The sequence below is a fragment of the Vulpes vulpes genome, chromosome 6, assembly GCF_048418805.1.
Source record: "Vulpes vulpes isolate BD-2025 chromosome 6, VulVul3, whole genome shotgun sequence".
NCBI lineage: Eukaryota > Metazoa > Chordata > Mammalia > Carnivora > Canidae > Vulpes > Vulpes vulpes.
The window spans coordinates 76151387-76164576 of NC_132785.1; the positions used below are offsets into that span (position 1 = coordinate 76151387).

The 13190-nt window shown below is 39.8% G+C and overlaps 1 long non-coding RNA gene across 3 annotated transcripts in view; it reads left to right on the top strand.

Annotated features, from left to right (window-relative positions):
* Window positions 1-13190, top strand: part of LOC112935333 (uncharacterized) — a 116805-nt gene that overhangs the window by 69810 nt on the left and 33805 nt on the right. For 2 of the 3 annotated variants that reach the window (XR_012002141.1, XR_003238156.2), the window contains exon 5: window positions 9337-9377. The exons of the other annotated variant lie outside the window; for it this stretch is intronic. This is a non-coding gene — a long non-coding RNA (uncharacterized lncRNA). The remainder of the gene's footprint in view (window positions 1-9336; window positions 9378-13190) is intronic. 3 annotated transcript variants of the gene reach the window in all.

Below are 13190 nucleotides of genomic sequence, written 5' to 3' on the forward strand. Positions count from 1 at the left end.
AAGAGAGTGTGTGTGTGGGGGGGAACTAGAGAGGTCAGAATACAAGTCACTTATGTAAAATATCTCCCATCTTTATAAGCATAGCCAATGCAAGTGGTGTAAAGATTTTTTAAATAAAGCACCAGCCTTTCTTACTTTCATTTCACAGGGTTTTCCCATGGCTGCTAATTCCTAGGGATGTAAATGTATGTTCCACTTCTCTATACATCTTGAGGGTCCAGTTTGGGAGGTGGAGGTATACATGAAGATAAGGCATATTCTCTACAATGATGTACAGCCCATCCTAACTCGTACACCTACTCTGCAATGCAGGATGTTGATACATGCTGATTTGCAGACAATGTATTTATTTCTTCAAATGAGGGTATTGCAGATTTGTGTTGCTGGGGACAGATGACAGGATCTACCAGCTGAAACCTGACAGAGTACCAGTTGAGTTCATAATAAGCCTGAAAATAGTGCTTTAATGTGCATCTATCTCCCGGAAGGCTGCAGTTCTTTACAAATATCCTTCCTTTTTCTTTCCCTTTTCATTTATTCCAGAGTTTCCATTATGGGAAAGAGGGGTCCCTGGGAGAATGACTTATACATGTGAACCACAGCCCAGATATCTCATGGAAAGGTTCCATGGAATTGAGATTTTAGGATTAGTTAACTAAGGCTATCATAACAAAGTATCACATTCTGGATGGCTGAAATAACAAAGTTACTGTCTTGCAGTTCTTGAGGCTAGAAGTCCAATATTAAGGTGTCAGCAGGAGTACTTCCTTCTGAGGGCAGGGTTCCGTGCCTCTCTTAGCTTCTGGTGGGTTGCTGGCCATCTTTGGTTTTCCTTGGTTTATAGATGCATCATCCCAACCTCTGCTCTCATCTTCACATGGAGTTCTTCCTGTTTGTGTGTCTGTCTAATATGCAAATACCCTATTTTCAGATAAGGTCACATTCCCAGGTGCTGGGGACCAGGACTTTAACATCTTTTTGGAGGGACATTTTTCAATCCATAACAGAGCTTCTAATGTGGGTCCAAGAAAGACAATGGGAACCACTGGATCAGGCAGATACAGCCCTAATCACCCTGTTTTCCTACCTCCTAGAGATATTGCCTCATTCCCCATTCCTCCCCAGCCATATCCGGGCAAGGCTTTTTTTTTTTTTTTTTTTTTAAGATTTTATTTATTTATTAATGAGAGACACACACAGAGAGGGGGGGAGAGAGAGAGAGAGAGAGAGAGAGGCAGAGACACAGGCAGAGGGAGAAGCAGGCTCCATGCAGGGAGCCTGATGTGGGACTCTATCCTGGGACTCCAGGATCATGCCCTGGGCTGAAGGCGGCTCTAAACTGCTGAGCCCCCTGGGCTGCCCAGGGCAAGGCTTTTCTGAAGGAAAGTCTCTGTTGGCCTATGATGGCATAAAGCTTCTTTCTGTCTCCTGAGGCTTTCAACCTGCTATCCTGATTCTAGGCCTGGATTTCTATGCTTCTGATACCCAGCATCTGCCTACATTTTTGATCCCTCGTGGTAGAGACAAATTGTCTGTGTCTCTGGTCCTTTTCATCTAAACTTATGGATGAGGTGATATAATATAAGGGTTAAGAAGTTGGGCTCTGAAGCCAGACTCTCAGCTCTGAAACTTCCTAGATGTGTAACCTGGACAAGTTGCTTAAACAGTGTTCCTGTGTCCTCATCTGTAAATCCATCACCTCCAAAGAGTTGTTAAGATGATAAACTGAAATAATTTGTATGAAGCAGTTAGAACCATGCCTGGCACATAGTAAACACTAGTTAGCTGATATTATTATTAACTTATTGCTGGCCCAGTGAGCTAGCACTGGTTCTTGGAGATGCAGGAAGGGCAAGGGTGAAGGGTGAAGTGCAGCATGAGGAGAGGTCCCCAAGGATGAGCAGTGGGGGAAACAAGTCCCTGTAGGGCAAGCATCAACAATGGGGAATCAGAGGAAGCCAGGACTCAGAAATGAAAGAGTAAATGAGAAGGCAGGAAAGGAGGTTAGCCTTATGGTATAATGGTCAGCACTTTGGACTCTGAATCTAGAGAAGGCAGCAAAGGTTCAGCATCTGGGCAGCAGACCCTTAGAGTGAGACGAAGAGTCTGAGAAAACAGTTCAGGGACTTCTTGTCTGCTTTCTCCCTGGAAGAATAATGATCTCAGAGTGTGGGCAAGCTTGAACTTCAGCAGGTATACCTGAAGGTAGACCAATAGTACGTGTGTGCGCGCGCGCGTAAGCTGCAGGGTGTTTTTTTTGCTCCATTACCCTTTACCTAAAGTACTATTCTATTCTATGTTATATATTTAGTCTAAGAAGACTTTGGGGACCATCCTCTTTCTCACCCTTCAAGCTTTCTCTCTGTTCTCTCAATCTCAAACCCATGTCTTTCATCCAGAACAGCTGCCACCCTGGACTGCTGCTGCCAGCAGAAGTGCTCTGCTTGCAAAATTCTCTGTTTGGTTGTCGCTGTTTGGTTATTACCCCACTGCAAAAGAACAACTCAACAAATGAGTTTAAACTATTCACTTTTCAAATATTAGGTTAAGGCTATCTGACGTTTGATCAAGATATGGTGGATAAGAAATCGCTGCCCCTCCTAAAAATTTAGGTTATGATTCAAGTGCTCTTTTAAGAAGCATTTCAGAATGTTGACTGTATGCATTATCCCAGTGCCCAGCAACCGTGGCATAGCTACATTCATCAGTCTTTTGTGATGAGAGATGTATATAAGTGAAGCATTTGGTCATTCAAAAAAGCATCAACCTTCTCCTGACCCTGGCTATTCCCTTAAGGTACCACCCTATCTCTCACTTTCCCTCTACTCCCCAAATTGTCAATAAGCAAGTCAGTACTCATTTTCATTGCCTCACCATGCACAATCACATTGGATTATATAATCCTTACTCATTGTGACCTTACTGTGCAGCAAAGTTGCTCCTTGGGGATTGTCATTACCTATTGCATCATCAGATCCAAGGCTGCATAATAGTCTTTAACATTCCTGACTTCTCTATAGCAATGGAAACATTAAAAATCCTCTCCTCCCAAGCTTCCATGACCCTGAACCCCTCTCAGCTTCCTGTCTCTCTGACAGCAATTCCTCTTGATCCTTCTTTAGCTCTTACTTCTTCCCCCTAAATGCAGGTATGACTAAAGTATGTGTTCTCTTGCTCTTCTCCTGCCTCCTTATACCCTCTCCCTGGCTATGTCTAGTTAATTGGGTAAGATAGTGGGTTATGGGAAACACAGAATATCCAAGGCTAGGTATGTTTAGCCATGAGATTTTGTGGAATTTCCTACCAGAAAATGTGAGCGAGTAGTAGTCCAAGCACCCACGCAGAAGGAACCAGCATAACAATGGCATGCTTGGCTGCAGCATAGGTTATGGGATGGGCACCAAGGTGCTGAACAGTAAGGTAAAGGAGGAATCCAAAGCAGTCTGTAGGTCAACATGCTTGAAGAAGCTTATTTCTAATAGCTCTATGTATCAGTTTTAATAGTGTTCCTGATTTCTCCACAGGATTTATTTTAAGGTTTATTTATTTATTTTAGAGAGAGAGAGAGAGAGAGAGCAGGGAGGGGCAGAGGGAGAGAGTCTTAAGCAGACTCAGCACTGAGCACAGAGCCCAACTTGGGGCTCAATCCCATGACCCTGAGATCAGGGTCTTGAGATCACAACCGGAGCTGAAACCAAAAGTCAACCACTTAGCCAACTGTACTCCCTTTGTACTCTTCTCCACAAGGTTTAGGTATCCCTTTATACTTCCTCATCAAGTCCTTTATCACCCTGGATATGGTGTATTGTATATTTGCTAGTCTATATTCACCTCTAGACTGTAAGATCTGGAGAGTGAAGACCATATATATCTGTTTTACCATTTAATTTCCAACACCAAGATCAGGGCTTGTCCCACAGAAGATGCTAAATAAATATTAATTGAAAAAACGAATGAACCAGGTTTTTAAATTTGGAAACCAAAGAAGTGGAAAGTATGAAAAAAGAATCATATGTAAACCAAGATAAAATTTGTACAAAGTACATACCATATGGTGATGAAGCACCCTTAGAGGTGGGCACAGATTGCATTATGAACTTCCTAGCAGTCAAAGCAAAGGAAAAAAAATCGTTCATAAAATTCGTAGTGCCTATTGAATTTAAAAAGAAAAGTTGCTCAGGTAAAACACACCTTTTCCAATGTTGACTTAGAGAAATATCTCCATGGACTCTCCAAGGAATTACCATCTGGGTTATAGACAATGTGTTCCAGGGTATCTCTATATTAGACATAGTAGTGGATGCTGTAGAACTATTTTTAAAATGTCCTTCAATATAGGTTAACCACATACCTTAAATTTAAAGTAATTTTCTGACAGGGAGACCAAGGAAATGTAATTAAGTGCCCAGAATTCTGATGACCTGGCTTGATCCAAGGACAAAATTTAGAATATCTAAAATAAGATGTGTTCTGAGAAAAATGACTATTCCCTATGATATGATCTAAAACAAAGATTTCTATGGCCAAGTGTATTTGGGAACTATTGCATATTCATGTCAGATTTCTCTTTTTAAGATACTTGCATGCACATTAACATATATTAATTAAGTGCTCTAAGAAGTCCTTCAGTAAAAGAACTTTGTCTAACCCAGAAGTTTTACCAAAATAATTTGATTCTCTTATAATATGGTATTTGTTTACATTTCAGGGAAATTTTAGCTAACACTTTAGGAAACAGGCATGTAGGGAAATTATGGACTACATATCTTCAGGCAACCCTATGTGAATACTGTTTCTGAGAACCAAGTCCTTGATAAAAATCTTGAAAAGAGTGTTACATTTTATTCCCTCTGGCAAAAACTTGGGAATGCAGATATTCTGTGCTGTCAATTAAAAATAGACCTTTTGCTGTGACAGTCAATTGAATAACAGGTCATCTAAGGAAAGTAAAAGCTCCTAATCAATCTTGTGCCCACATCTTGCCCAGGGAGGACTGAAAGGCAGGCCAAATATTGTCGTAGGAAACATTCATGGTTCCAGTCTATTTAAACCCAGTGATACAATTTGAATCGATTCAGTGGAAATCAATCTGAAAATCTAAGTTTGTTTCAACTGCAGTAATGGATTTCTTTCCAAGAACTTCTAAGTGCTTCTAGAAGTGGTAAGAAACACACTGCTATTGTTATTGAAAATAACATCTATCGAATATCTTAACCAATGACCCTATTCTTTATAGGTTAATGTGCCAATAATTTAGGCTGCTTGATTTTCTCCACTGAAACTTAAGATTTAAGTTTATGATCACTAGATCGTAAAAAAATGGTACAATACAGCCCTTTTTATCTAGGCAGGCATGCTTCAGACTAACAATACTGGGTAAATGTAATCTCCATGGCAAGAGGAAGAGAAGTGAAGTTTGTGTCCTGATATATTCTCTGCTTCTAACCAAGTGAAGGCTTTGTAGTATGTCAGAAAACCATCGGCTAAATGAGGGACTAGAGACACTCACAGTGCAAATCACCCAGGCAAGATGGAAGAGAGCTCTAAGAAGGAAGAGGAACACCTAATTTCTGTTTTGTTTTGTTTCTTTCTGTTACTAATCTCCTTGAAATTTCTAAAGTATTTCCTGCCTTAACTTACTAGGTTTAGTAGAATCAAGAAAGATAGAGCACCATTTAAACATATCAGATAAGTGAGCTAAAATGAATTTTACATTTCATTCTGGAGTTCATTATACTTTTGGCAGCAAATTTATCTTCCTAATTATGTTTTACTTAGGTTGAAATTAATTTTAATTGGTATTTCCTGTGAACACACTGAATAAGAAGCAGAAAAATCTGCCTGAAATTAAAAGTTGACCTTGAGCAATCCAAAATTCACACTTACTCTGGATGACCTCATTTGTGCCCATGACTTCACCCTCCCTGATGCTCTGAGGACTTCCAAATCAACACATCTCTTCCAGCTTCTCTCCTGAGCTAAGCAGTACATCTCAACTGACTCTTGGGCAACTTCGCCTATATGTGACATGTGCAATATGAGATCTCATCTTGCCTGACATGTTTCACATCTATTCTCCTCTCCCCATAATCCCCAACCTCAGTGATTGGAACCCTCCCACCCAACTGCTCAACCTCAAATCTGGAAGCCACTCCAGATTTCTTATTCTCAACACCAACTTTTCTTTTCTTTTTCTTTTTTAAATTTATTTTTTATTTGTGTTCAATTTGTCAACATATAGAATAACACCCAGTGCTCATCCCGTCACCCAGTCACCCCCACCCCCCACCCACCTCCCCTTCCACCACTCCTAGTTCGTTTCCCAGAGTTAGGAGTCTTTAATGTTCTGTCTCCCTTTCTGATATTTCCCACTTATTTTTTCTCCTTTCCCCTTTATTCCCTTTCACTATTTTTTATATTCCCCAAATGAATGAGACCATATAATGTTTGTCCTTCTCCAATTGACTTATTTCACTCAACATAATATCCTCCAGTTCCATCCACGTTGAAGCAAATGGTCACCACCAACTTTTCTGAGACTAAAATCTAAATTCTTTGTCAGGGCTTTGAAAGGTCTTCACAGTCTAGCCTCATGTTTCCCAGTAAAGACCCTACTGACAACTGGGGCACAACAGATTTCTTCTCTGTTCAGAAGTACCCTTCTTCTTCCTAGTCCCACCCACTAAAAGCCAGTAATAATTCCTATTCACCTGACAACAAAAAAACAAAAAAGATCCTTCACATTTCCTAATGCTCCTTTGTGGAGTAATACTGCCTGTAGCTGAGAATCACAAGTCTAGCCTTGCCCATCTTTCCAGCCCCATCTCCCACTATGCTCCTCCACAGCCTTGGCATTCCAGCCATACAGGAAGATTTATTTACCCCACGTGTGCTGCGCTCTCTCAAGCCAAACCTCTGCCATTGCACACGCTATTTCTTCTGTCTTCAATGCTCTCCTTTCAGCCCTCTCCTTACTAGACAAGTCAAAAGTCTATAAACCTCAAGAGTCAACTCAAACTCCTTTCTCCTTTTGAAGTTTCCAACCACAGTGACTCTTCATCCTTGTACATTTAGGTGGTACTTACTGTAAGTATCTCCTCCTTTGGACAGTTCTAGACTGACCAAGCCTCAAAAGACCTGCCACACATACATCCCACTTTGAAGAAAACTGCCATTCTCATAGCTCTGCCATTCATAGATCCTATGACCACCTCACAACTGATGGCCCCAGAGCAGCCCTTCCACAGACAGTAATCCACGATATGTCATAGTTTTTTTTTCTTTTTTGTCATAGTTTAAAAAGATGAGTTAGGCTCATTAGATTCTCTGTCTCTGTCTCTCTCGTTTGTAGTAAGAAATACAAATAGAATGAGCCATTTGTCAGGAGCTGCTATTGCTGAAAGGTCATAGGGTAGAGATGCCACAAGGAAAAGGTAATGAGCCAAAGTCTGTGTAGACATGAGAGAGATGGGGAGACCAGAAGAGTCACCCAGGTAGCACACTAGACTACCAGGACTCCTCTCCACCATTGTCCCCCCAGTCCTTGGTAGCACTGGTAATAGTATCAGGGGACCCCTGAGAAGAACAGAGAGAAAGCAGGGTACCAGGATTGCTGAGCAATGGAGAGTGGCCTTTATGGGCAGAGGCAATACTTGGCTCTGACCTGCCTCCAGAGAGCCGCCCAAACCCCAATGTGACAGATCTTTTTTGCACTATGCTGACCTACAGAGGAGAGAGCAGGCTGAAAGGAAAAGCCATTTCCTAGCTCTGCTTCCACTGATCACAATCCCTGTAGCCTGGGGCAAGTGTTTCTAGAGCACTTTTTCTTATCTGTAAAATGAATATTTTAGTATCTGTCCTGCTTGTGGTTCTACTGAAAGATATATTCTTTTAGAGTTTTACTTTTTAAAAAAACAAGATTTCATTTATTTGAGAGACAGAGAGAGTGAGTGAGCCTGAATGGGGGGATAGGCAGAGGAAGAAGCAGAATCCTCCTGAGCAGGGAGCCCCATGTGGGGCTGATCCCAGGCCCCTGAGATGATGACCTAACCTGAAGACAGATGCTTAACTGTCCGAGCCACCCAGGCACCCTGGTCCTACTGAATGATTAATTAACTGTATGACATTATGCAAGTCATTTGATCTCTGTGAACCTAGTTGCCCAGTTTTAAAATGGAGTCAGTAAAACCCATTTCTTTTTTTTAAATTTTTTTTTAAAGATTTGTTTATTTATTCATGAGACACACAAAGAGAGAGGCAGAGACATAGACAGAAGGAGAAGCAGTCTCCATGTAGGGAGTCCAAAGTGGGACTCGATTCTGGGACTCCAGGATCACACCCTGGGCCGAAGGCAGGCACTAAACCACTGGGCCACTTAGGGATCCCAGTAAAACCCATTTCATAAATTACTATAAAGAGGATGCAATAGTCAGAATAGGTAATGTATATAGTAAGTGGTTTGTAAACTGATTGTTGCCATATATATTTATAAAGTTAAAATTACTATTTCCTTTTCCAAGACTTAAAGTATCACAAAGATTTATTTATTTATTTGAGAGAGAGAGAGTGAGAGAGAGAGCATGCATACACACACATATATGGGGTGGGGAGAGGCAGAGGGAAAGGGAGAATACTAAGCAGGGGCTCCATCTCACGACCCTGAGATCACAACCTGAGCCAAAACTAGGAACCCCATGCTCAACCAACTGCATCACCCAGGTACCCCTCACAGAGACGTTTTTATTGGTGTTTATAGTTGTATACATAGATTTATCATATCCATTAGTATTATTCTAAAACTTTACTCAGTTTTACTGACAGTATTACTTAAAATGTTAAACCTATTTTACACTATTTTGTAACTAAAGATTGTCATTTAAATTCAGCAATCTTAGTCACTAAGGGATTGCTATACTTCTAAAAACCATTTATCACTCACTTCTTATCACAACACTTTGAAATCCTTCTGCAGGCTATAAATCAATGTCTTTTCCCTGCGTACTACCTGCTGTTTTAGTTTTACTATAAATAATAGCTTTAAAACCTATATGTAGCCATGGAGCATTTTTTCTGAGATTGTTTATTATTTGATTTCCATTAGTAACCGTTGATTTTTTTTTTTTAAATCCTTTTGAGCACCTGAAACTCTGAGAGTCCCTGAAACCTGGGCATTATTCTTGATCTTTTTCTTTCAAACTCTCCAATCAATTATTGACTTGTTTTGTCTGCTTCATAAATATTGCTAGAATTATAGTCCACTGCTGTTATCCTAGTCCAGACCACTGATATCTCAATGAACACCTGCAGCAGTTCTCTGACTGGTTTCCCTGTATTCAGTTTCCCAGGCTGGTGCTATGGATACTTCAGTGAGTAACAAGGTAAAGTATAATATTCCAAGGCTGTGGAGTTTTTTAATTAGTGGGATAAAGTCTAAAAATAAAAAAAGATAACCTCAATTTGCAAATTGTAATGAATGCTATATAGAGAAGTAAGCAAAAACCTAAAAGAGAATAGAGGGAGAGAAGCATTGTGATTATAGGATATTGTCAGGGAGGACGACTCTGAAGAGGTGACTGCTAAGCTAAGACTGTAAGGTTAAGAATGAGCCAACCAAGAGAAGAGAAAAAGCATGCTGAGTGGATGTAGAAGACTTAGGAGGAAAGAAGTATCTGAGAATCTAGAATACTAATATAGCCGAGTCATTCCCCATAACCACAAGCAGAATCAGTGCCCCTCTACCCTCAAGGATTTATAGCAAATGTGTAGAAATAAGAATAAGGCACCCCATCTAGGTGGATGAATGCCGTTTCTACAGTATAAATACAACTCAGTCATTAAAGAGCTTCACGATTCCCCATTATCTTTAAGTGTTCAAACATCTTAATTTGTATACGATTTACAAGAAGCTTCACACTCAAGCCTCCACCCACTTCCCCCGTTCCCACTGTTCTTCTCATTCTTCACTGACCTTCTTGTGGTTCCTTGAATGTACCATGTATTTTTGTGTCCAAGACTTCTCTGTCCTGCTAACTGGAACATCATTTCCCTCCTCATTACTTGGTCAGTCCTTCCTCACCTTTGAAGCTTCAGCTTAAATATCACTTACTCTGACAAAGCCTCTCAAAGCATATGTCTGAGAACTTCTCTGTCCTTCACACTGCCCCTTAGATACTGTGTGCCTAATTCCAGTCACTGCTGTCCCTTCAGACCTCTAGGAAGGCAGTTCAGGGTGCCTGTGATGACTACTTTTGGTGTGGTCAACATTATATCCATCAGCTATTTTTTGGCTGAGGGTCTCAAACTGTTCTATAATGGACTCATTATCTTTTAAAGCTCTTTTTGCATGTATGGATGGAGTACTCTCTATCTTGCTATTACAATATTCAGAATGACAGCTCTGTCTAGGCTCTAATTCAGAGTGGTTACAGATGTATCAGAAGACCACCCTCCTTAAGTAAACTCCAAGACAGAGTAATAGTATGGCTAGAATGTCTTAACACAACAGTCTATTTGGAGTTTGCAAGCAGTGGAAGGAAGAGAAGTGAATCCAGCTTCCTAAGATCACATTTCCAAGCTAAGCACAGAGCAAAAAAATCATGACATTCACCTTTGATAGCAACCTTTTATATAGAGAATCCAAAAGTGGGGAAATGGACTTAAGATGCTTAAAATCTTGCAACAGAGAAATAATGCTTTCTATCAACTTCCTTCCACTAAAATTTGTATGCAACCAGGCTCATCCTAGAGCAAATGGTTTGCAGCAACACAACAAAATATTCGTATACCCACATCTGTTTTTTTAAACCCATATGCCTATAGATTTCTTGAGACCAAACCTTAAAATAATAATAAGTGTTTATGGTTCTGAGTAAAAATGCCATGAAGTAATCAAACACAAATTAGTGATTTATCTGTCAATAAGTACCTCATGCTTGACACTTTGCTCTTTAGCGTATGCAGAAAAGACCAAAAAAGAGTATAATATAGTAGCTGCCTTAGGTTACTCACATGATCTGAGAAGCCTACTTTTCTTCACTTAGGTAGGAAATCATTTCAATGTTAGATTGCAGAGGGGCTCATAAGAGATATTCATACTGAAATATACTTAAAGTTTCTTACACTGGTCCTAAAGTCATCAACAGTATGAGCCTGGTTTATTTAATGTGCACCCTACTTGTTACAAGAAAGAATTTGAGGTTATATATGTATATAATGTAATCAGATCAAAAGTAAAATAAAAATGGAAGTAGAGGGAAAGGAGTAACAAAAGGTAGAAAAGTAAGATGAAGCTGGGAGTGAGTGATTGCGTTGTTTCCAAAGTCTTAAGTTTCGATGCAGTTTGCCAGAACACAATTTTTTAAAAAAAACACTTCTTTTTTTTTAAAAAAGATTTTATTTATTTATTCATGAGACACACACACACACAGAGAGAGAGAGAGAGAGAGACAGGCAGAGGGAGAAGCAGACTCCATGCAGGGAACCTGACATGGGACTCCATCCCAGGTCTCCAGGATCACGCCCTGGGCTGAAGGCAGTGCTAAGCTGCTGAGCCACCTGGGTTGCCACAGAACACAATTTTTATGTGTGTCAGGGAGATTTGTTATTTCCACATTATGTGTATCCTCATTTAAAAACAAAACAAAACAAAACAGTACCCAAAACCATAAGATACCTAGGAATAAACCTACCAAAGAGGTAAAGGATAGAACACTAATGAAAGAAAGTGAAGAAGACACAAAGAAATAGATAAACATTGCATGCTCATGGATTAGAAGAACAAATATTATTAAAATGTCTATGCTACCCAGAGCTATCTACACTATCAATGCAGTATCTATCAAAATACCATCAACATTTTCCACAGAGCTGGAACAAATAATCCTAAGATTTGTATGGAACCAGAAAAGACCCTAAATAGCCAAAGTAATGTTGAAAAAGAAAGTCAAAGCTGGAGGCATCACAATTCTAGGCTTTAAGCTGTATTACAAAGCTGTAATCATCGAGACAGTGTGGTACTGGCACAAAAACAGACAGATGAATGGAACAGAATAGAGAACTGAGAAATGAACCCTCAACTCTATGGTCAACTAATCTTCGACAAAGCAAGAAAGAGTATCAAATGGAAAAAAAGACAGTCTCTTTAACAAATGATGTTGGGAAAATTGGACAGACACATGCAGAAGAATAAAACTGGACCATTTTCTTCTACCATACACAAAAATAAACTCAAAAAGGATGAAAGACCTAAATGTGAGACAGGAATCCATCCAAATCCTAGAGGAAAATGCTGGCAGCAACCTGTTTGACCTCAGCCACAACATCTTGCTAGACACATCTCCAGAGGCAAGGGAAACAAAAGCAAAAATGAACCATTGGGACTTCATCAAGATAAAAAACTTTTGCATAGCAAATGAAACAGTCAACAAGACCAAAAGACAACCTACTGAATAGAAGATATTTGCAAATGTCTTATCAGATAAAGGGCTAATATCCAAAATCTATAAAGAATTTAACAAACTCAAGACTTAAATAATTCAGTCAAGAAATGGGCAGAAGACCTGAACAGACATTCTTCCGAAGAAGACATACAAATGGCCAACAGACACATGAAAAAATGCTCAACATCACTTGGCATCAGGGAAATACAAATAAAAACCACAATGAGATACCACCTCACACCAATCAGAATGGCTAAAAAATTAACAAGTCAGGAAATGACAGATGTTGGTGAAGATGCAGAGAAAGGGGAACTCTCTTACACCATTAGTGGGAATGCAGGCTGGTGTTGCCACTCTGGAAAACAGTATGGAAGTTCCTCAATCAAAAAGTTCAAAATAGAGCTACCCTATGACCCAGCAGTTGCACTACTAAGTATTTACCCAAAGGATACAAACATAGTGATCGGAAGGGACATCTGTACCCCAATGTTTATAGCAACAATGTCCACAATAGCCAAAATATGGAAAGATCCCAGATGTCCATTAACAGATGAATGGATAAAGAAGATGTGGTATATATCTACAGTGGAATATTATTCAACCATCAAAAAAACCCAAAATCTTGCTGTTTGCAGTGGTGTGGATAGGACTAGAATGTATTATGCTAAGTGAGATAAGTCAATCAGAGAAAGACAATTATCATAGGACTTCACTCATATGTGGAATTTAAGAAACAAACAGGATCATAGGGAA